The sequence below is a fragment of the Dendrobates tinctorius genome, unplaced genomic scaffold (assembly GCF_039654945.1).
Source record: "Dendrobates tinctorius isolate UK_male_01 unplaced genomic scaffold, ASM3965494v1 ptg000090l, whole genome shotgun sequence".
NCBI classification, from domain to species: domain Eukaryota; kingdom Metazoa; phylum Chordata; class Amphibia; order Anura; family Dendrobatidae; genus Dendrobates; species Dendrobates tinctorius.
In genome coordinates, this window is record NW_027361758.1 from 12,665,001 (window position 1) to 12,690,712 (window position 25,712).

General features: G+C 47.0%; 1 protein-coding gene across 15 annotated transcripts in view; it reads right to left on the bottom strand.

Moving 5' to 3' along the window:
- The window catches only part of NCOR2 (nuclear receptor corepressor 2), a 545,344-nt gene that overhangs the window by 96,604 nt on the left and 423,028 nt on the right, over window positions 1-25,712 (bottom strand). The window lies entirely within an intron of this gene.

Here is a 25,712-nt window from a genome sequence, read left to right on the forward strand (position 1 = left end):
ACCTTGGAGGCAAGCCTGCTGCTGATAGAGAGTGAATGCTGACCCCCATGTCACTGGAGTACCAGCTCAATCAGTCACTAGCCTGACAAGTTCAGGGTAAATGTAGGACACAGATCAGGCGCTATTAACCCCTCATATCCCCAGCTGACTGCTGCTCTTTCAGTGACAGAAGCCTTTATTTTCCTATTGATATTGAAGCCTTTGTGCATTTCTGGATGTACTCCATACAGAGACTAATGCTATGGCTATTCCAAACGGTCAAGGGGCAGGAGGCAGCAGAGAGTAGCGAGTAAAAGATTATAACATGGGAAAAAATAAATAAAAAACACAGAAGTATATATTTTGAAAGAATAACAGAATCTGAGAACAGCATAATTCTGCCTACGCACAGTGTACACAGAAAGCTGCCATTCAGTGGTGTGAGCGGGGTTATAGAGCATTAGAGAACTAGCAGATCTGCAGAAAAAACAGTGATTTTACAAAAAATGCAACAAACAGCCCAAACACCGGAAACAGGATCACTGCCCCGACATCATGCTGTTCTCAGATGGGGAAACAAAAATCTGCTGACAGATTCAATGTAAGGAATTAATTCTATGCTTCAGAGTGGAGCTCTCCTGGAGTCACACCTACGACCCATGAGCAAACGCAGTACCAGGTAACCAATCTAGCATCAAAAGGCTAGAGGAGTATCATAACCTATGATATACTCTACACGCCCAATAAAAAGATTATTTCAGAGAATATCCCACATTACAGAACCCCAAACTTCACTTTAGAGTTTGTCACGCAAAATACGTAAAAGGTGCAGGATGAGACATCAAGATCTGGAGAGATAAAATGACTCAAGGAATACCAGCAAATAGTATGATAAAATCTGGGCACAATACAAAGATCACTATACAAATGACTGATTGCCTTACTGACTCATTATGTGATACCATTACCGGCATGTAAAAGGAAATATCTATAGCACACCACATCTACTGTAAGTAGTGCTTACAAATACCAACATTAACAGAGTAGAACAGATCATATAATAATTTACAAAAAGTATATTTATATTTTAATTAAGTTCTCTACAGCTTTCTTTTCAGTGGCAATATGGCCGCTGCGGTGATCACTAAGTACTGTATGCTGTGAGCACAATTAGGAAAGTGAGTATTTTCACCATCTTATCATTGTATACACATTTACATCTCCAAGCTGTATAAATCTGAATGCTTATTGGACGAAGCAGATCAGGTGACGTGTTTATGTAATAAAGGGGGTAAGGCCTAAGGATCCAACACCCTTTATCAAGGTGTGCAGAATTATTAGGCAGATGGTTTAACTCAGGAAAATTGGCCAAAAGAGAGATTTAACTGACTTAGAAAAGTAAAATATTGTTACAAGCCTTACAGAAGGATGCTGCCCTTTTGAAACTGTTAAGATATTGGGTGCGTTCACAGAACCATCAAAAGTTTTGTTGAGAATAGTCAACAGGGTCAAAAAGTGTTGAGGAAAAAAAATCACATTAACTGCAAAAACTTTGAGAAAAATCAAACATGAAGTGACCGGGAACCCATTACCCTCCAGTGCTGTCATATTCCAGAGCTGTAACTTCTCTGGAGTTCACAGAAGTACAAGGTGATCAGTGATCAGAGACATGGCCGAGGTAAGGGAGGTGAAAAACTGACCACCACTGAGCCAAGACACAGAAGGTGAAATATCAGGACTGGGCCAAGAAACATCTGAAGATGGATTTCTCAAAGGTTTCATGGGTTGATAAGATTAGAGTGATTCTTGCTGGACCAGGTTGATGGTCACAAGGCTGGATCAGTAACTGGCACAGACATCCACTTCAACTCAGCCGCCAGGATGTTGGAGGTGGGATACTGCTATTAGTAAAGACAAGCTAGTTGGATCTTTTCGAGTTGAAGATGGACAAAAAATCAACTTCCAAATCTACTGAGTTTTTAGAAGACACTTTCTACAAGCAGTGGTGCAGGAAAAAATCTGCATCTTTTCTGAAAGCCATGATTTTTTTGATGCAGGACAATGCTCCTTCTCATGCAGCACAGTCCTCCACTGCTTGGCTGCCAGTAAAGGCCTTAAAGATAAAAGAACAACAACATGGTCCCGTCTTCACTTGACCTAAACTCTATGGAGAACTCGTGGCCCTTCTTAAAAGGGAGATTTACGATAAAGGAAAAAGTACACCTCTCTGAGCAGTGTCTGGGAGGCTGTGGCGGGTGCTGCCCAAAAAGTTGATAGTGAGCAGACTAAGAAACTGACAGACTCCATGAAAGGAAGGCTTAGGATTGTTATTAAAAAGAAGGGGGGCTATGTTGCACACTAATATTTTCCTAAGAAAGTCACTTTTACTCTTTTAAATACTATTTATTTCTTAAAGCCCCACCTCAAGTGTTGTTGGTCATTTTTTCACTGCTGGAGTGGTGTTTTACACAGAAGTCCCCTGCCCCCGTTCATATACTCCCCTCCACTGTCTTCACCACTTTTCGGCGCCATCTTGTGAGCGCAGTTTCTGACTGTTCGGAAGTCACAAGCTCTCAATGCAAATCTATGAGAGCCAGAACGAGGCTCTCATAGACTTGTATTGAAAAGTGATCTTTGTGCAGCTCCATGAAACACTGGAGAAGATGGTAGGTCACAAACTGCAGGAGACGGACTGGAGCAGCAGCGAAAACAGATGAAAACACCAGAAGGCGAGCATCAGACAGGGGGCAGGGACTTGAATGTTAAGTACCACGCCAGTGATGAAATAAACAAAACACTGGAGTGGTGCTTAACATAGTCAGGTGTGTATTAGTTGGTGCTGGGACTAGAAAAGTTGGGAAGCTTTAAACTGTCAAAAAAAACACACAAAAAAAACAAAATACAAGAGGTATTCTTTCCTAAAAAAAAGTACTTCTTGAAGGGAAAAACTATCTCCAGCATAGCGAATGGCAGTGCACACTGACTCTGTGAGGTTCTGAAGAACAAGGACCTGTGTGTGCTATTAAACAGCATACTAGGTTATGTTCACACATTGCGTTTTTGCTACTTTTTTTTTTAATGCAAATAAAAAGATATTTTTTTACAGAACTAACAAAAGCTATGAGATTTCAGAAATCTCATGCACATGCTTGTTTTTTTCTGACTGAATTGGAAAACTGCTGCATTTTTGAAAACTGCAGCATGTCAACCCTTTCAGCATTTTTGCAGCGTTTTTTCACCATAGAAAGCAATAAGTGCAAAAATTCCAGAATAATTTTTTGCAGCGTTTTTGGTGGTGTGGGGTGACACAGATACAGCAGGATGTGAAACCTATTTATTTTTGTGATTTTCTGAAGTTTAAACCATAATGCCTTGGTGTCCTCACCGGAGCCTGGCAGTCGGTATTAAGGCCCCGTCACACTAAGCGAGATCGCTAGCGATCTCGCTTAAGCGCCACCGATTTTGTGATGTACCAGCAATATTGCTAGCGATATCGCTAAGTGTGATACTTACCTCCGACCGTCTCCCCTGATGGCTATCGCTGATCGCGCGAGAACGTCCTGGGCCGTTTCTCGTCGGCCGCTTCCTGCTGGCGCCGACGAGCGACACATGGACGTGGGCGGGAGGACTTCTTCATCGCCGCATCTGACAGGTAAGTAACGACCGCTGCTGCATCGCTGGTGAGATCTGCCTCTTTGGCAGCTCACTAGCGACTATTTAGCGATGCACCAGCGATCCTGACCGGGTCGTATCGTGGTCAGGATCGCTGGTGCAACGCTAAATGTGACGGTACCTTTAGTATAGTTTAATGAAATTAGTGATATGTGTGATAGTGGTCTGCCAGACCAACTCAATGCACGACCAATGTATGATAGTGATCTGCCTGACCAACTCAAAGCCTGACCAATGTGTGATAGTGATCTGCCTGACCAACTCAATGCCCAACCAATGTGTGATAGTGATCTGCCTGACCAATGTGTGATAGTGATCTGCCTGACAATGTGTGATAGTAATCTGCCTGACCAATGTGATAATGATCTGCCTGACCAACAAAATGCCTTACCAATCTGTGAAAGCGATCTGCCTGACCAACTCAATGCCTGACCAATGTGTGATAATGATCTGCCTCACCAGCTCAAAGCCTGACCAATGTGTGATAGTGATCTGCCTGACCAACTCAAGGCCTGAGCAATGTGTGATAGTGATCTGCCTGACCAACTCAATGCCTTACCAATGTGTGATAATGATCTGCCTGACCAACTCAATGCCTTACCAATGTGTGAGAATGATCTGCCTGACCAATGTGTGATAATGATCTGCCTGACCAACTCAATGCCTTACCAATGTGTGATAATGATCTGCCTGACCAACTCAATGCCTGACCAATGTGTGATAATGATCTGCCTGACCAACTCAATGCCTTACCAATGTGTGATAATGATCTGCCTGACCAACTCAATGCCTTACCAATGTGTGATAATGATCTGCCTGACCAACTCAATGCCTGACCAATGTGTGATAATGATCTGCCTCACCAACTCAAAGCCTGACCAATGTGTGATCGTGATCTGCCTGACCAACTCAATGCCCAACCAATGTGTGATAGTGATCTGCCTGACCAACTCAATGCCCAACCAATGTGTGATAGTGATCTGTCTGACCAACTCAATGCCCGACCAATGCGTGATAGTAATCTGCCTGACCAATGTGTGATAATTATCTGCCTGACCAACTCAAAGCCTGACCAATGTGTGATGGTGATCTGCCTGACCAACTCAATGTCTGACCAATGTGTGATAGTGATCTGCCTGACAATGTGTGATAGTAATCTGCCTGACCAATGTGATAATGATCTGCCTGACCAACAAAATGCCTTACCAATCTGTGAAAGTGATCTGCCTGACCAACTCAATGCCTGACCAATGTGTGATAATGATCTGCAACACCAACTGAAAGCCTGACCAATGTGTGATAGTGATCTGCCTGACCAACTCAATGCCTGAGCAATGTGTGATAGTGATCTGCCTGACCAACTCAATGCCCGACCAATGTGTGATAGTAATCTGCCTGACCAATGTGTGATAATGATCTGCCTGATCAACTCAATGCCTGAGCAATGTGCGATAGTGATCTGCCTGACCAACTCAATGTCCGACCAATGTGTGATAGTGATCTGCCTGACCAACTCAATGCCTGAGCAATGTGTGAGAGTGATCTGCCTCACCAACTCAATGCCTGAGCAATGTGTGATAGTGATCTGCCTGACCAACTCAATGCCCGACCAATACGTGATAGTAATCTGCCTGACCAATGAGTGATAATTATCTGCCTGACCAACTCAAAGCCTTACCAATGTGTGATAGTGATCTGCCTGACCAACTCAATGCCTTACCAATGTGTGAACGTAAACAATGTTGAGTAATTCAGTCTCCATGTTGTTTTAGGCTGAGTTCACACGTGACGTTTTTTTCGCGTTTCCGCAGCGGTTTTAACCGCGCGATTTTGCCGCGAAAATGCGAAAAATAAGCATCCCATGCATTCCTATGGGATTCCGCAATGCTGTGCTAATGCTGCGGTTTTTAGCGCGGCGGAATCGCTTCGCGGTAAAAACCGCATCATGCTCATTAATTTTGCGGAATCGCGGCGATCCCGCACCCATAGGAATGCATTGTTCCACTTACATTACATTTGCGGATGGTACCCACGGTCCGGAGGAGAGGAGACTGTCCTTCAGGCTTTGGGTACCATATCCCTGTAAAAAATAGAATTTAAAATAAAAAATATTGTTATTCTTACCTTCCGGCGTCCCGCGCAGCCTTCCCGCTTCTCTCCACGCTCTCGCTCCCAGTAATCCTTTGCGAAAATGCCTGCGATGGCGTCCGTTCTCGCGGGATCGCGAAGTCTCGCGGTCATTCGCGAGACATCGCGATCCCGCGAGAACGGACGTCATCGCGGGCATTTTCGCAAAGGATTACTGGGAACGGATGGACGGGACGTCGGAAGGTGAGAATAACACCATTTTTTACTTTTTTTTACATTTTATCTTTTACTACTGATGCTGCATAGGCGGCCTCAGTAGTAAAAAGTTGGTCACACTTGTCAAACACTATGTTTGATGAGTGTGACCAACCTGTCAATCAGTTCTCCAAGCGATGCTACAGATCGCTTGGAAAACGCTAGCATTTTGCAAGCTAAATACGCTTGCAAAATGCTACTTTTTCCGCGGGAAAATCACGGGAATTTAAAATGCGATTTTCCCGCGGAATGGAATTCCGGAATTCTCGCGGTAACTTCCGCAAGAGTTCCGGTACATGTGAACTCAGCCTTAATGTTTGCAATTGTGCATTCATTCATGAACTTGTGTAACTTTAGTTCACGGCTACCCATCATACATGAATCCAGCTTTTTTAAATTCAGAATAGTCCCTATTTTTTTCAGACAAACTTTTTTTCCGAAATAATTTGATCAAATTGCCTTTTTTTTTCTTCAAAAAATGTTTTAGGATTTCACATACATCTTGCATTGGTGGCCCAACACATTGCATTGTTCATGCTTGCAAGGTGGAAGCTAAACTGAACCTTGGGATCTTGAAAAGTGCAGCAAAAAAACTGCGGCAAATATACAGCAAAAACACAGCAAGAAAAGCAGCAAAAAAGGGCAGCAAAACCTGTTTTCTGGATGCAGCTATGTTGCTGCCAAGAGATCAGGTTTTAGCTAAAGAAAAAAAGCAGCAAAAAACCTAAGTGAGCACCATTATTGACATTTGAAAGATGTAGATAGGAATCAAAAGTATAGGAATGAAAAGCTGAATTAAGATAACTACATGCACAAATATGACTGCACATCAAAATATAGAGATTACAAACTGAAATATTCATTAGTCCACATATGTAAAAAGCACAATGTAAAGACAGAACAAGAAGTAGTGAAAAAACTGGTAAATATACAAAAGTGTAACGGAAAATAAACCTTCATATGCTCGTATGGCAGGCGCTAGTGTAACAAAAAGTACCCGAATGCTTGGCGTGCCAAGAGGTACTGTCTCCAAAGTAATGACTGCGTTTGAAAGAGAAGGAAAAGCGTCCGCAGCAAAGCACAGACCCGGCCGAAAGTCGAAGTTGACTGAGAGAGACCATCGGACTCTAAAGCGAATTATGAGAGAGGATCGCAAGACCATGGCTCTGAAAATCACTGCTAAGCTCAATGAACACCTACAGAAACCAGTTTCCACAAAAACTGTTCGTCGGGAGCTGCACAAATCTGGATTCCACGGAAGAGCTGCAATTAGAAAACCGCTGCTCTGAATGACAAATGTTTCCAAGCATTTAGAGTGGTGTAGAAACCTCCAGAATAGGTCCCTCGAGCAGTGGAAACATGTGATATTCTCAGACGAATCATCATTTACCCTATTTCCGACCTCCGGCCGAGTGTACGTTTGGAGACAGCCGAAAGAAGCATTCCATCCAGACTGCCTTCTCCCAACCGTAAAACATGGCGGAGGTTCTGTGATGATCTGGGGTGCTATTTCGTGGAGATCCGCCGGGCCAATGATATCCCTTCATGGAAGAATTAACAGCCGCTATTATTTAGGCATTTTGGGCGACCAAGTGCATCCTATAGTTCAATCACTATTCCTGGAGGGGAACTCCATCTTTCAGGATGATAATGCACCAATTCATACAGCTAGAATAGTTAAAGCATGGCACGAGGAACATTGTAATGAAGTTGAGCATCTCATCTGGCACCCACAATCCCCAGACCTCAACATTATTGAGCATTTATGGCTGATTTTAGAGATTCAAGTTAAACGTCGATTTCCGCCGCCATCGTCGCTCAAAGAACTGGAGGGTGTTTTAACTGAAGAATGGGCAGCAATTCCTTTGGAAACAATTCACACCTTGTATGAATCCATACCTTGGAGAATTGAGGCTGTAATCACCGCAAAAGTTGGACCTACACCATATTAAATTAACTTTTGTTGATGTTTCCAGGTGTATCCATTATTTTGTCCAACCCCTGTATCTACAGTATATATATCTACTATATAATTGTCTAATTATGTCTGTCTGTCATGGAAATCCCGCCTCGCTGATAGGCCGCGACCAATCAGCGACAGTTGCTTAGTCGTCGTGGCAACATGGCGGCATCGCTTATTGTACAGGCACATTACAGCTGTTAAAGGCATCACTTCCGCGTCACTCATTACACAGGCACAGTCCTGTACATATTCTTGAGTACAATACATTAAGTAACAGCAGAACAGTGACTGCAGCTCTGGGTGTAACTGGAGTACAATACATTAGGTAAGATCGGAACAGTGACTGCAGCTCTGGCTGTAACAGGAGTATAATACATTAGGTAAGAGCAGAAAGGTGACTGCAGCTCCGGGTGTAACTGCAGTACGATACATTAGGTAACAGCAGAACAGTGACTGCAGCTCTGGGTGTAACTGGAGTACAATACATTAGGTAAGATCAGAACGGTGACTGCAGCTCTGGGTTTAACTGGACTACAATGCATTAAGTAAAAGCAGAACAGTGACTGCAGCTCTGGGAGTAACTGGAATACAATACATTAGATAACAGCAGAACAGTGAAAGCAGTTCTGGGTGTAACTGGAGTACAATACATTAGGTAACAGCAGAACAGTGACTGCAGCTCTGGGTATAACTGGACTACAATACATTAGGTAAAAGCAGAACAGTTACTGCTGCTCTGAGTGTAACAGGAGTACATTAGGTAGCAGCAGAACAGTGACTGCAGCTCTGGGTGTAACTTGCGTACAATACATTAGGTAAGAGCAGAACAGTGACTGCAGCTCTGGGTGTAACTTGAGTACAATACATTTGTTAAGATCTGAACAGTGACTGCAGCTCTGGCTGTAACAGGAGTATAATACATTAGGTAAGAGCAGAACAGTGACTGCAGCTCTGGGTGTAACTGGACTACAATACATTAGGTAAAAGCAGAACAGTGACAGCAGTTCTGGGAGTAACTAGAGTACAATACATTAGATAACAGCAGAACAGGGACTGCAGCTCTGCCTGTAACAGGAGTACAATACTTTAGGTAACAGCAGAACAGTGAAAGCAGTTCTGGGTGTAACTGGAGTACAATACATTAGGTAACAGCAGAACAGTGACTGCAGCTCTGGGTGTAACTGGACTACAATACATTAGGTAAAAGCAGAACAGTTACTGCTGCTCTGAGTGTAACAGGAGTACATTAGGTAGCAGCAGAACAGTGACTGCAGCTCTGGGTGTAACTTGCGTACAATACATTAGGTAAGAGCAGAACAGTGACTGCAGCTCTGGGTGTAACTTGAGTACAATACATTTGTTAAGATCTGAACAGTGACTGCAGCTCTGGCTGTAACAGGAGTATAATACATTAGGTAAGAGCAGAACAGTGACTGCAGCTCTGGGTGTAACTGGACTACAATACATTAGGTAAAAGCAGAACAGTGACAGCAGTTCTGGGAGTAACTAGAGTACAATACATTAGATAACAGCAGAACAGGGACTGCAGCTCTGCCTGTAACAGGAGTACAATACTTTAGGTAACAGCAGAACAGTGAAAGCAGTTCTGGGTGTAACTGGAGTACAATACATTAGGTAACAGCAGAACAGTGACTGCAGCTCTGGGTGTAACTGGACTACAATACATTAGGTAAAAGCAGAACAGTTACTGCTGCTCTGAGTGTAACAGGAGTACATTAGGTAGCAGCAGAACAGTGACTGCAGCTCTGGGTGTAACTTGCGTACAATACATTAGGTAAGAGCAGAACAGTGACTGCAGCTCTGGGTGTAACTTGAGTACAATACATTTGTTAAGATCTGAACAGTGACTGCAGCTCTGGCTGTAACAGGAGTATAATACATTAGGTAAGAGCAGAACAGTGACTGCAGCTCTGGGTGTAACTGGACTACAATACATTAGGTAAAAGCAGAACAGTGACAGCAGTTCTGGGAGTAACTAGAGTACAATACATTAGATAACAGCAGAACAGGGACTGCAGCTCTGCCTGTAACAGGAGTACAATACTTTAGGTAACAGCAGAACAGTGACAGCGGCTCCGGCTGTAACAGGAGTATAATACACTAGATGGTGGCCCGATTCTATCGCATCGGGTCTTTGTTAAAATAAAAAATAGTTGTAAAAATAGTTATATACTCACCTTCCAATGGCCCCTGGACTCTGTCCCGCCTCTCACCATGCTCTTCCGGTCCCAGTAATGCTTAGCGAGAAGGGCTGGAGATGACGTCACTCTCGCGAGAGCACATCATCAGCAGTGTTTCGCGCAAAGCATTACTGGGATCGGAAGATGCCGGGAGCGTGGTGAGAGGAAAGAAAGAGTCCGGGGGCCGTTGGGAGGTGAGTATATCACTATTTTTTATTTTAACAGAGACTCTAGAATACCCGATGCGATAGAATCAGGCCACCATCTAATATATTATATATATATATATATACACACACACATACACACACACATACACTCACTGGCCACTTTATTAGGTACACCTGTCCAACTGTGTGTTAAGACTTAATTTCTAATCAGCCAATCACATGGCGGCAACTCAGTGCATTTAGGCATGTAGACATGGTCAAGACAATCTCCTGCAGTTCAAACCGAGCATCAGTATGGGGAAGAAAGGTGATTTGAGTGCCTTTGAACGTGGCATGATTGTTGGTGCCAGAAGGGCTGGTCTGAGTATTTCAGAAACTGCTGATCTACTGGGATTTTCACGCACAACCATCTCTAGGGTTTACAGAGAATGGTCCGAAAAAGAAAAAAAATCCAGTGAGCGGCAGTTCTGTGGCCGGAAATGCCTTGTTGATGCCAGAGGTCAGAGGAGAATGGGCAGACTGGTTCGAGCTGATAGAAAGGCAACAGTGACTCAAATTGCCACCCGTTACAACCAAGGTAGGCAGAAGAGCATCTCTGAACGCACAGTGCGTCGAACTTTGAGGCAGATGGGCTACAGCAGCAGAAGACCACACTGGGTACCACTCCTCTCAGCTAAGAACAGGAAACTGAGGCTACAATTTGCACAAGCTCATCGAATTTGGCCAGTAGAAGATTGGAAAAACATTGCCTGGTCTGATGAGTCTCGATTTCTGCTGCGACATTCGGATGGTAGGGTCAGAATTTGGCGTAAACAACATGAAAGCATGGATCCATCCTGCCTTGTATCAACGGTTCAGGCTGGTGGTGGTGGTGTCATGGTGTGGGGAATTTTTTCTTGGCACTCTTTGGGCCCCTTGGTACCAATTGAGCATCGTTGCAACGCCACAGCCTACCTGAGTATTGTTGCTGACCATGTCCATCCCTTTATGACCACAATGTACCCAACATCTGATGGCTACTTTCAGCAGGATAATGCGCCATGTCATAAAGCTCGAATCATCTCAGATTGGTTTCTTGAACATGACAATGAGTTCACTGTACTCAAATGGCCTCCTCAGTCACCAGATCTCAATCCAATAGAGCATCTTTGGGATGTGGTGGAACGGGAGATTCGCATCAGGGATGTGCAACCGACAAATCTGCGCCAACTGTGTGATGCCATCATGTCAATATGGTCCAAAATCTCTGAGGAATGCTTCCAGCACCTTGTTGAATCTCTGCCACGAAGAATTGAGGCAGTTCTGAAGGCAAAAGGTGGTCCAACCCGTTACTAGCATGGTGTACCTAATAAAGTGGCCAGTGAGTGTATATATACACATATGTACATACACTATTGCTCCTTGCAATTATTGGAATGTGCATATTATAGATTTAGACTGAAAGTAGCAAAATAACACATATGAAAGAACTAATAATGAAACCGGTGTAAAACAAATTGTAACATAGTAACATAGTTAGTAAGGCCGAAAAAAGACATTAGTCCATCCAGTTCAGCCTATAAAATTCTGTCAGAATAAATCCCCAGATCTACGTCCTTCTAAAGAACCTAACACTAACTGTAAGATACAATATTGTTACGCTCCAGGAAGACATCCAGGCCTCTCTTGAACCCTTCGACTGAGTTCGCCATCACCACCTCCTCAGGCAGGGAATTCCAGATTCTCACTGCCTTAACAGAATCCTCTTTACTTCTTTAATGCTCATGAGGACCAAGACTAAGACTTACCTCTGTTGCAGAGGATAAGTTAAGGCCTGTTTCACACGTCCGTTTTTCAGATCAGTTGTAATCCGCGAAAATGGCGGAAAACGGATCCGTCGACGGATTGACAGCAGCGTGTGGCACCGGACCGTTGTTTTGACGGATCCGGCAAAGGCATTACTGGGTTCAAAATTATCCCGGAGCAAAGCTTCCGGGCATGCGTACATGAAAATAGCGGACCGTCAAGAGGAAAAAACGTTGCAGTGTCCATCTCATCCGCCCGGGAGCCAGAAAAATTTTGGCGGATCCGTCAAAAAACGGGGGTGACGGCCAATAATGTAAGTCTATGGGGGGGAAAAATGGATCCGCCCCTTTTTTGGCAGATCCGTTTTTTTTTCAAAAATTCGCGGATTATGACTGACGTGAAAAAACTGAGGTGTGAAAGAGGCTTAATCAGTTACCAGAAACAGAAAACACAAATTGACAGGATCTCAAATAAGAGCCCGTATATGGGTATGTGCACACTTTGCGGTTTCTGCTGCGTTTCCGCAGCGTTTTTGGCTCTGCAGAAACGCAGCGGATTCTGCTGCATTGTACAGTACCTTTATGTCCTATGAAAATAAAAAAAAGCTGTGCACATGCTGCGTTTTTTTCCGCGCGGTTTTGCTGCAGTTTTCAAAACGCAGCATGTCAATTGTTTGGTGCAGAAACGCTGCAGTTTTACACCTCATCCATTATGAGGTGTAAAACCGCAGAAAAAACGCAGGTCTTTGTCCTGCGGATTTACCTGCGGTTTTCTCTACAAAATCCGCAGAGACAAAAAACTGTGTGTGCACATACCCTAAATGATTGCATACATCAAGTAGCAGACACATCTCAACATAATTGTGTCAAGAAAAAACTGCGAGAAGCAAGATTATATGCGCAAATTATGGCAAAGAAGCCACAGGACTTGATCCAGATTACTTTAAATCTGTACTGTGTCAATATGTGCAATTTTTAGTACTAACTGCCAAATCTGTTTGAGAATGCAGAAAAGGTGAGCGGATGATTTCTACGTCATGAAGTATGGAGGGACAGGTGTGATAATGTGGGGGTTCTATGCTGTGACCACACTGCATTTATAATTATGTCAGACTTATTATACCAGTAGGCCTAGGGATATGAGCTATTGTTCATGAGATAAGATGAGACTGAAGGCTGACTCTTATTGTAGGTTGAATTGATGTCTGTTGATTTGTTTGAGGAGTGACCTCCTCCCACCTTCCCCCAATCTTGTGAAAAAATGCTTGAATAAGAGCTGTCAACTATAAAATGGGAATCTGCCTCTGTTTCCAGACTCTACAGGACAGCAACCAAGGATCCATAGCATCACCTGGAGGAATACAGACATGCTCCATTGACCATCAATGAACCCTCAAAGACACTTGGAGAACCCAGGTTTGGACAATCAGATCACCTGGCCACATACCGTAAAGTACTCTGTCAGTTTCCTAAGCTTGTCGCTACCTCCTGTTACCGATGCTCGCCAAAAGCAGGGTGCTACTGGTTGTGGTAGTAGGCCCTGGATGTCCCGAAGTCACAGCTGCACTAATCCCGGCGAGCTAGCGGAAGGGTTAGACTCTGTCATTTGCATCATCTTGTGCACTTACTGGGACTATACTATATGTTGTTGACTGTTGGTGATCCAATAAATTATTACCATAGTATGTTACTCTCACCCTGTGTTGTTAGTGTAGTATTATACCTACGTGGAAGGAAAACGGGCTTTTAATGGGATGAGGACTGGTCCATATGATCTTTCTAAAGACAGCCAGACAGTGGACAAGAGCACCCACCAACCCTCGTTTCTCCACATATGCCAAGCACGCGGTTTCCAATTTATGCCAAAACCAAGGCACATTTAACCAGCATAGCTACCAATGCATTCTGCAACAACATGCTCTTCTATCTGGTCTGCAGATCATTGGCAAACTTCAAACGGGCCTGGACATGTACTGGTGTGAGAAAGGTGACCTTGTGTGCCCTGCAGGATTTTAATCCATTACGGGCGTAGAGTGTTACTAACAGTAATCTTTGAGACAGTGGTCAAGGTTTTCTTCAAGTCATTAACCAGTTCATCCTGTGTAGTTTGTGACTCTTTCCTGATCTTTCTCAGAATCATCCTTACCCCATGAGGCAAAATCTTGCATGGAGCCCTAGCTGGAGGTGTGACGATTCTGGCCAAATACGTCCGAGAGTGGACCCTCTGGGTCGTGGATCAGGAGCCCCTGGGCCGAGCTCACCAGGTGAAGACCGACCCCTGTACAGGGATCGTTAGGGGCAGGACCGCAGGGGGCAGAACCACGACAGCCGGTACCAGGAGGGACGGCTCGAAGGACAGGCAGGCAGAAAAAGAGTACCAGGACGGAATAGCAGAGGGCACTGGGCAGAAGTCCACAGGAGGAGAGTCGGAGCGGAGGGGACAGGGCAGAGACAGGCAGACAGGAGCGGAGCAGGACACAAGGCACACAGGGGGAAATAGCCCTAGACAGAAGGACAGGCAGGGTACTCTAGAGCAGATATGCGGCCGGTGAGTGCAGGGAAGCCACACAATCACCAGGCGCCCTCAGAATAGGGCGGACGCCTGATATATCCTGAACCAGGAAGTACGTCCTACAGGCCCGCCCCTCAGCGACGCCCCCCACTAGCGGAAGAGAGCGGGGGAACGCGCGCGCGCGGCCTAAGGCCGGCGCGGGTGCCCGCAGCAGGGCGGAGGGCAGAGCGGAAGTGCGCGTGGACAGGAGCGCGCAGGTGAGGGAACGCTGCGGCGGGCACCGCCGCTGAAGGGGCATCGGCGGGCACGGCCGCCGATGTCACAGTACCCCCCCCCCATAGGTCCTCCCCTTCTGAGGTTGGCCAGAAATCTTTTCATGATAAGGTGGGCATCGACATTCTCTCGGGGCTCCCAGGACCTCTCCTCTGGACCAAAACCCTTCCAGTCGATAAGAAAAAGAGTCTTACCCTTGACCCTTTTCATGGCCAAAATGTCCTTTACTTCAAAGACATCGTCCGAACAAATTGGCGAAGGAGGGGACATGGAGGTTGGTTGGAACCGATTCAGAACTACAGGTTTAAGGAGCGAGACATGGAAGGCGTTAGGGACTCGGAGCGATGCCGGCAACCTCAATTTGTAGGCTACCTCGTTAATGCGCCCAAGTACTTCAAAAGGCCCGATGTATCGAGGACTTAACTTGTAAGCAGGGACTTTTAGGCGGATATGTTTGGATGAAAGCCAGACTTTGTCCCCGGGATGGTATGGGGGTAGATCCCTTCGTCTCTTGTCTGCGTGTCTCTTAATTCGAATGCTGGCTACCTCGAGCGCCTCCCTGGTCTCCCTCCAGATTTGCGAAAATTCCTTGGCGAGAGTATCTGCTGCAGGAACTCCAGACGATGCGGAAAAGGGCAGCGGAACACCAGGATTTAGCCCAGTTACTACAAAGAACGGCGTCTTGGCCGTTGATTCGCTGGGATGATTATTATGAGCGAATTCTGCCCAAGGTAGGAGTGAGACCCAATTATCCTGATGGGCGTTAGAAAAGTGGCGTAAGTAGGTAGTCAAAATTTGATTAATCCGTTCCACTTGGTCATTGGTTTGCGGATGATACGCTGAGGAGAAGTCGAGAGACGTGCCCAGGAGCCGACAGAGAGCCCTCCAGAATCGGGAGGTAAACTGGACCCCTCGATCGGTCACGATTCGTAGAGGAAGACCATGCAGTCTGAAGATCTGGTGGATAAAGATCTCGGCCAACTTCGGAGCAGATGGCAGTCCGGACAAGGGAATGAAGTGGGCCATCTTGGAGAAGCGGTCTGCGACGACTAAGATGGTAGTACATCCAGCAGAGCGAGGCAGATCAGTCACGAAATCCATTGCGATTTGCTGCCAAGGGGCCTCTGGCACAGGCAACGGGTGAAGGAGACCGGAGGGCAGAGTCCTCGGAACCTTGTTCTGAGCACAGGTCCTGCAGGAGGCTACAAAGTCCTTTGCGTCTTGGTGGAGAGAGGGCCACCAGTAATACCGGGAGAGAAGCAAAAGGGTCTTCTTAATCCCAACGTGCCCAGCAACCTTGGAGGAATGCCCCCAGCGCAGCACCTCCAGACGCTTGTTCAAAGGGACGAAGGTCTTGCCAGGCGGAAGAGTAGAGAATCTCACAGGAGCCACGGAGATAACTTTAGCCGGCTCGATAATATATGATGGATCCTCCTCCTTTTCAGGTGACTGCAAGGACCTGGAAAGTGCATCAGCCTTGATGTTCTTACTGCCGGGCCGGAAGTGGAGCTTAAACTCAAAACGGGAAAAATACAGGGCCCACCTGGCTTGTCTGGAGTTGAGTCTCTGGGCGGATTGCAGGTAGGCCAAGTTCTTGTGGTCCGTGAAGATAGTAAAGGGATGCACTGCCCCTTCGAGCAGATATCGCCATTCCTCCAGCGCCATCTTAATGGCCAACAATTCCCGGTCCCCAATGGAGTAGTTGCACTCCGCAGGGGAAAAGGATTTGGAGAAGAACCCGCAGGGGACTAGACGTCCGGATGGAGCCTGTTGGGAAAGGACCGCCCTAGCTCCAGTGGAGGAGGCATCCACTTCTAGGATGAAGGGCCTACTGGCCACTGGGCGGTGTAGGATCGGAGCAGAGGCAAAAGAGCGTTTCAGGGCAAGGAAGGCGTCCTCGGCTTCGGAAGACCAGCCGTTAGACTTCGTCCCCTTACGGGTCAGGACCGTGATGGGCTTGGTAACTGTAGAAAAGTGGGGTACAAACTGTCAGTAATAGTTAGCGAAGCCGAGGAAACGCTGGATGGCCTTTATGCCAACTGGACGAGGCCACTGGAGTACCGCGGACAGCTTCTCCGGATCCATCTTTAGGCCGGAATCCGTGATGATATATCCCAAGAAAGGTAACGCTGTTTGCTCGAAGAGGCACTTCTCAATCTTGGCGTAAAGACGATTTTCTCGAAGGCGCTGCAGGACCATGCGTACACTTCTCCGATGGGAGGACAGATCGGCCGAGAAAACGAGGATATCATCCAAATATACCACCACGCAGGAATAGAGTAGATCCCGGAATACCTCGTTTACGAATTCCTGAAACACCGCCGGAGCATTGCAGAGACCGAACGGCATGACCAAGTATTCATAATGGCCGTCCCGAGTATTGAAGGCCGTCTTCCACTCGTCCCCTGCTCGGATTCGGATTAAGTTGTAAGCTCCCCGCAGATCCAACTTCGTGAAGATCCTGGCCCCCCTCAGCCGGTCGAAGAGTTCTGGAATCAGCGGGAGCGGGTACCGGTTTTTAACAGTGATGTTGTTCAGGCCCCGGTAATCAATACAGGGTCGCAGGGACCCATCTTTCTTCCGAACGAAGAAGAAACCCGCGCCCGCAGGGGACGAGGATTTCCGGATGAACCCCTTGGCCAGATTCTCCTGTATGTATTCCGTCATAGCCGTGGTCTCTGCTGGGGATAGAGGATAAGTTCTCCCTCTGGGAGGGGTGGCTCCGGGGATCAGGTCGATAGGGCAGTCATAGGAGCGATGAGGTGGTAAAGAGTCCGCCTCCCTCTTGCTGAATACATCGGCATACGCGTGATAGGGTGCGGGAAGGCCCGGAAGGTCGGCTGGCTTCGACCACGGACGGGGACGAATGAGAGCCCGCAGGCAGTGCTCCTGGCAGGAGTGCCCCCAACGGAGAACTTCCCTAGAGCGCCAGTCAATCACCGGCTCGTGCCGTCTGAGCCAGGGTAACCCAAGAAGAACAGCATGGGCTAGTTGCGGCAGGACATAAAAGGCTATTCTCTCGAGGTGGAGTGCTCCGATTTGAAGATCTACTTCGACGGTAACCGTGGTGATGAGTCCGGGTAGAGGTTTACCATCGACGGAGGAAATAGCACGAGGGTTCCTCAATACATTTACCGGGATCCGGAGTTTATCAACCTCCTCCTGGCGGATGAAATTACCAGCAGCACCCGAGTCCACATACGCCTCCACAGATCCACGCTCCCGACCTGCAATTATCAAAGCTGAAAGGGTAAGGGGGAGAGAGGAATTTTGATCACCTAGGGGGTCCTCTCTTACCTGACCTAGGTGGAGGCATTTCCCGGCCTCTCTGGCTTCTCCGGACAAGAGCGCACAAAATGGTTGGCCCCTCCGCAGTACAGGCAGAGTCCCTTGGTCATCCTCTCCCTGCGCCGCTGCTCGGACAGTCTGACACGATCAATCTGCATGGGCTCAGGAGCGGTACTAACAGGAGATGCAGGGAAACGAGGGATAGGAGCCTGGTACAGCCTAAAGGACCTTCTCTCCCCGACCGCGCTCCTGAAAGCGTAGATCAATACGAGTGGCCAGAGAAATAAGGTCCTCCAGGGTGGTGGGAGTGTCTCGCCCGGCAAGCTCATCCTTGATCTTACTGGAGAGACCTCTCCAAAAGGCTCCCACAAGAGCCTCACTGTTCCATCCCAACTCTGAAGACAGGGTCCGAAAGCGGATGGCGTACTGCCCCACAGTAAGGGAACCCTGGCGGAGGTTAAAAAGGGCCTCCGTAGTGGACGCTAAGCGACCCGGTTCATCGAATACCTTGCGAAAGGTTTCCAAGAAATTCTGAATGCTAGACACTACGGGGTCATCCCTCTCCCACAACGGATTCACCCAGGACAGAGCCTCACCCTCGAGATGGGACACAATGAACGCCACCTTGGCGCGGTCAGTAGGATACTGGAGGGGGGCCAGCTCAAAGTGCAGTCTGCACTGATTCAGAAAACCCCGGCATAACTTAGGGTCTCCGCTGTACCTGGGGGGTTTACCCAGACGGGGAGACGGAGCTGAGACTACATCCCGGGGGGAAGTTGTTGCGGCCGCAGAGGATTGCAGAGCAAGCAATCGATCATCCACGGATGCCATGTAACTTAAGATGTGGGATTGAGCGTCGCGCTGCTGCGCGAGCTCCTGCTGGAGGCTGGCCAGGAGGGGGGCGTGCCCGGGGTCTGAGGTCTGCAAGGCGGATAGCCGGGTGTCCATTGACTTCATGAAGGACATTATCCGGGTCTGATTTTCTCGTAGGAAAAGCAGTTCCTTCTGTGTAGCGGCCGCGGCACCGGCGGGATCCATGGCCTGGTGATACTGTGACGATTCTGGCCAAATACGTCCGAGAGTGGACCCTCTGGGTCGTGGATCAGGAGCCCCTGGGCCGAGCTCACCAGGTGAAGACCGACCCCTGTACGGGGATCGTTAGGGGCAGGACCGCAGGGGGCAGAACCGTGACAGCCGGTACCAGGAGGGACGGCTCGAAGGACAGGCAGGCAGAACAAGAGTATCAGGACGGAATAGCAGAGGGCACTGGGCAGAAGTCCACAGGAGGAGAGTCGGAGCGGAGGGGACAGGGCAGAGACAGGCAGACAGGAGCGGAGCAGGACACAAGGCACACAGGGGGAAATAGCCCTAGACAGAAGGACAGGCAGGGTACTCTAGAGCAGATATGCGGCCGGTGAGTGCAGGGAAGTCACACAATCACCAGGCGCCCTCAGAATAGGGCGGACGCCTGATATATCCTGAACCAGGAAGTACGTCCTACAGGCCCGCCTGTCAGCGACGCCCCCCACTAGCGGAAGAGAGCGGGGGAACGCGCGCGCGCGGCCTAAGGCCGGCGCGGGTACCCGTAGCAGGGCAGAGGGCAGAGCGGAAGTGCGCGTGGACAGGAGCGCGCAGGTGAGGGAACGCTGCGGCGGGCACCGCCGCTGAAGGGGCATCGGCGGGCACGGCCGCCGATGTCACAGGAGGAAGATTGACAGTCATCTTGTTTCTAACATTTTATAATAATTGTGCCTACAAAAGTTGTTGCCTTCTCACCAAACTGCTTGCCTATTGTCCTGTAGCCTATTCCAGCCTTGTGCAGGTCTATAATTTTATCCCTGGCATGCTTAGACAGCTCCTTGGTCTTGGCCATGGTGGAGAGATTGGCGTGTGATTGTGTGGACAAGTGTCTTTTATACATGTAATGAGTTAAAACTGGTGCTAATAATAGAGGTAATGAGTGCAGAGTTGGAGGGCTTCTTAAAGAAAAATTAACAAGTATGTGAGAGACAGAATTCTTGCTGGTTGGTAGGTGATCAAATAATTCATGCAATAAAACATATACAGTACATACACTCATATACTAATCTTCTATTATATCAGGTGTTCAGCCATGGAGGAGGTCAGCCACATAGCTCCTAGATTAGCTGAAAAGGGTGGCAGAAGGCACTGTGGAGGAGGGGAAACAGGCACACAGCAGACAGCACTGATATCAGCTACCTGCTGCTGCAATGCTGTCCGATGCTGTGAGCACTCCTCCTCCACCCTCTACTCTTTGAGGAAATTCTACTGGGAAGGAAACAGTGCATGAGACAGAAGACCCAAGGTAAGTCCTGCTCTTCCTCCACTATTGTCCTTTGTACTGTGCATCTGGACACCCTGATAAATGCGCGCAATGCAGGAGGACAGACGCGGCAGCCAGTGAGTGGCTCTCATTAGTCTGATCGGGAAGCGTTCATTGTCCACCAGCCTCTCATTCTATGCATGACAAGCCGCCTTGATCAGTTCCTGCACTTGTCACAGCGCCCTTGCCCAGACTCTGGTATCAAAATGATTATGGGTGGGAGTGTCAAACACTATAGGCAGCACAACCCTGTCTTCATGGGCCATCCTCCACCTCCGGGCCCTAATGCAGCTATACTGGCAGTATGTCCAGCCCTGGGGGTTGCGCAATCACTTGACCTCAATACAATTTTGATGGTTTGCTATGAGTTGGACTGCAGAGTGAAGGCAAAACAGCCAACTGGTGCTCTGTATCTCTGGGAACACCTTTAAAGGGAACCGATCAGGTCATTTTTAGCATGCAAATTGTCACCAGTACCTTGTTAGTGATGCAATGTGCATCACTAACACATTTCTTTCATTAAAACAGCACTGTAATCATGTGCAAAAAGTGCTTTATATACTTAGATCACACATACTCATTTAGTCAAACTGTGTTGTGTCCCACGAATGGAAACAACCTGTAATGTATATTCTTTGTGTTGAGTTTTTTCCTCCGATCAGCAAAATTCCCTGTTGTTGCTAGGTAGAATTAGACTGTGTGAATATTGTCCCTATGTCCTTCCCGTAGTTGAGCTCTGTATTAGGTTGCTCCTCCCTTCTTCAGTTTAGCCTATACAGCAGCCATTACTCAAGACACATGTGTACTCCCCTGTACAGATTACTCCTTTTTACCTACTGTTCATTGTAACTAATACAAGATTTTGGAAGAATACAGCATTGTTTCTCCTGGTCATTCTACAGTTTCATTGCTGGTGGAGTTAAACTATCTGCGGACGCCTGGTGGTATGAGTACGAGTTATATAATTATCTAAGAAGCTGATAGTAAGAATGTTTGGGATTTGCAGTCATCAGGAAGAGACAGAATAGTAAAAAGGAATAGCTGGGACCAGGAATAGTATACAGCTGTAATCCAACAAGAGGATTGTTTATAAGGCTAACGTAAAGCCACAACAACAGCAGCTTACATGGTTAGACATTCTCTGTGCTCTTCACCTCAGAAAATTGCACAGCCAACAATATACCTGTTACTAAGAACAGTTCACAGCCTGTAATCCAGAGAAAGGATCATATAAGCTATTGAGAAGCTGCAGTTTTCATAGACTTGTATCACATTCTGTGCTCTTCAGCTCATCTAGTTGCAACTTTGTATTTGTCTCCTTGATAACTAGGCAGAACAGCCCCCACCCTTCATTACTGCCACTATGTCCAAAACTAAAAGAACCCTTTCACTGCCAGCCCTACAGCAGCAAGAAATGGATACAGAACTTCTCACAGTTTGCAGTGAACGATCCAAATGATCGACCAATCCTACATGGAAGGTAAAAGAGAACCTAGAATCCATCAAAAGTGAATTGCTACACCACACAACTTCCCTATGGAAAAGAGTGCTGAACCAAGTGACTATTTTAACTGTGCCCGGCTCTCACGAGTTACCACCAGAGGGAACCCTTTAACAATTGTACTCTGCATACCAGTCTTATAAAGACACTTGTAAAAAAAAAAAATACATCTCTACTATGCTGAAATTAAATATGCCAGAGTCTCTAAAGGAACTTCAGGACTTCCAGTAGCTCAATGCCGAACGAGACTGCACCATGCATGACATTGTGAACAATACACAAGCAAAAATCGCACAAGTGTCAGAAGCGGCATTGCAGATTCAAGTCTGCTAAAAGCGCTCAGTCAAGTCAAGCTCATCAAGGTACTCAACCTTCAGTGAGCAATTCATAAGAGCGCGTGCCGAAGCGGAATCTACAAAAGTGCAAGCCGTTTTCGCCCAAAAGGAAGGCAGAGATGGAAGCTGAATCTGCACGAAAGAGATGGAAGCTGAATCTGCACGAGAGACGGCAGAAACAGAAGCCCTGCAGAAGGAATGTGAACATGCAGCAGCCATGCCAAAGCTAAAGGTCTTCCAGCAAGCCCTAGGTGGGAGCCGAGGAGGCAGCCTCAATTTGTGCAAATTCGACACGGAAGACTTAAGCGCACAAGAGACTACGAGCTAAGCCGAGCCAGCAAACCACTGACCACCAACAACATTCCCGTCACTACCAACCCTTCTCCAAAGCATCAAGACGTCGATCCGCCTGCAGATCCCAGCTTTCAAGGTCAGTCCAATGTGCCACAAACATTCAAACCCAAACCTCCTTCATGCTTCAGTACACAGCCAGATCCTACACCCCAGCAAAGCCATACAGCTACAGTCACATCTATGGCAGAAATTCTCAGTAAACTGGTTACTGCACTAAATGCTTTTGCAGCACCATACTATCCTACATTTCAAAGTCAAGAAGCTACAGACCATATGAACAGCGCTACTCAGTCAGCAACTGTCTTCCCAAAGTCAGAGAAAACTGACATGTCTGACTTTGCAAGGTACATGGTTCGCCGTGAACTTACTAAGACCGGTCTCACAAGGATCGATGATCAACCAGAGAACTATAAAGGTCGGAAATGTGCCTTTAAAGCCGCAATTAGTGACCTTGGCATCACTGCTGCTGAAGAGCTGGATCTGCTAATCAGGTGGCCTGGACCTCAATCCACAGAGCTGGTCAAGAGGCTCAGATCCGTCCACATCAGTAATCCAGCAGCTGGTCTCATGGCTGCATGGAAAAGACTAGAACGTAACTTTGGTAGCCCTGAAGCTATAGAGAATGCATTGTTTAAGCGACTACAGGATTTCCCTAAAATATCCGGCAAGGACAGTTCAAAATTCCTAGAGCTCAGTGACCTGCTCTTAGAACTCCAGTTAGCCAAAGCAGACACGCACCTACCTGGCCTCAGCTACCTGGACACTGCTTGTGGGGTGAAACCCATAGTTGCCAAGTTACCCTACAACATAAAAGAAAGGTGGACCATACGAGGGTCAAACTTCAAATGACAATACCAAGTCCCTTTTTCTCCATTTTCCTATCTCTGTGACTTCATCAAGGAGATTGCAGAGTGCAAAACCGACCCCAGCTTCTGCTATGAAGAACCCAGCAGCTCTGCTTCATCTCTTAAATGTGAGAGTTTGTGCTCTCAACAATAACCGCAGCGGTCCGGTGTCTGCAAAAAAGACAGAAGTTCTGCCTACACCGACATCAGTGCCAGACAAAGGCAATGAAGGTGAGAAGGTGGAAAATCCGAACTGCCGGTGTCCAATTCACAAACTGCCACATCCCCTGAAGAAGTGCATCGGCTTCAGGAAGAAGCCCCTTCAAGAACGAAAGGAGCTCTTGAAGAAGTTTGGAGTATGCTTCAGGTGCTGCGCCTCTACCGAACATCTTGCTAAGGACTGTGTCATCACCGTCAAGTGTCTAGAGTGCGACAGCGAAGACCACGTACAAACGCTCCTTCCATCACAGCTTGACTCTGTGTCTACATCTTCTCCCACGACAAGCCATGGCGGGGAGAGTTCAGACCAAGTGTCAAGCCATGTTGCGGTATCTTCCTCACTCTGCATGACTGCAGACTTTTGAATCCCCCCAACACACGCACTGTGCGCTACGAATAATGAATGGCGGTGATGTATGTGATATGCATACTCCCGGGCAGAACCCGTGTACTGGGTGCGGCCTGACCTCTCTTCATGCAAGTGTATGGGGCGAATATGAGTCCATCTAGTGGGTACGGCCAAGTAGTGGGCATGGCCTCCCTCAATAGAATCGCATACATCACCGCCTTTCCCGACTCAAACAGGCAAATCCTTGCAGTGCACAGTGCGCACACTGAGGGGATTCAAAAGTCTGCAGTCACAGAGAGTGTAAAGGGCCAGTCACACTAAGCGATATCGCTAGCAATATCGCTATAACTTGTGGCGTTATAGCGATATTGCTAGCGACATCGCTGTGTGTGATACTTACCTACGACCCGCTCCCCCGCTGGTTATCGCTGATCGCGCGAGAACGTCCTGGACTGTTTCTCGTCGTCAGCTTCCTGCGGCGCTTCCTGTGGAGAGACGAGCGACGAGCGTGGAGCCGGGCGGGAGGACGCAGGATCGCCTAGTGTGACAGGTAAGTAGCGACCACCATCCCCAGCGATGTCGCTGGTGAGATCTGCCTGTGTGGCACTAGCGACCACTTAGCGACGTACCAGCGATCCTGACGGCGTCATATCGCTGGTCGGGATCGCTGGTACATCGCTAAGTGTGACAGTACCTTGAGACTGCATACTTATCAATTTAGACCGGAAAACCCCTTTTAGAGCTCAAACAAGTCTATTAGGATAAGGAGCTTAAATCTCGGCGTAAGTGATGAATTATACTCAGATCTTGATCAAATGGTTAGGATCAGGCACCAGAACTAGTGCAAGGGCAGGAGAAGCCTGACAAGTGTTAGAGACAGTGAAGCTGTCACTATACAACCTGCCTCAGGAGTAGCAGTAAGCAAACATTCTGCCTTAATGTATATACAGATCCAGTAGGGCCAATTTTCAAGGTCACTGGACAGCCTCTTTCTCCAGTGCTTGCTGTTTCGGTCTGCTGCCAAATCTAGCGTTGTTGCTTCATGAGCTACGAAATGATAATCTGCCAAACATTAATGGTGATATCAAGCTGAAGAACATACAACCTCATTGTTTAGTCTCTGACTGACAACTACACCATTAATAAACGTCTGTCTTATGCTGCACGCTGTAATACTGAGCCACTAAGTGACTTAGAACATGTGCTGACCGAACAGCAGCTTACTGCATAGAGCTTCCATTGTTTTATCCCTATTTATTTTTTCAATTTTTTTTTTTTACAAGTTTTACTACAATTTGAGGTTGGTAAAGCTCAGTTAAAACACAATTTTTATGTTAGAACAATTAGAAATAAAATATTTTCGGATTGCAAATGGGAAAAATTCAAACAAAGCTACAAATTATACAGTGGGTGAAATAAGCATTGAAGATGTCACCAATTTTCTAAGTATATATATATATATACTGCTCAAAACAATAAAGGGAACACAAACAGCCTGTTGCAAATGGAATAGTGTTCCCTTTATTTTTTTGAGCAGTATATTTCTAAAGGGCTATTGACATGAAATTATCATCATATGT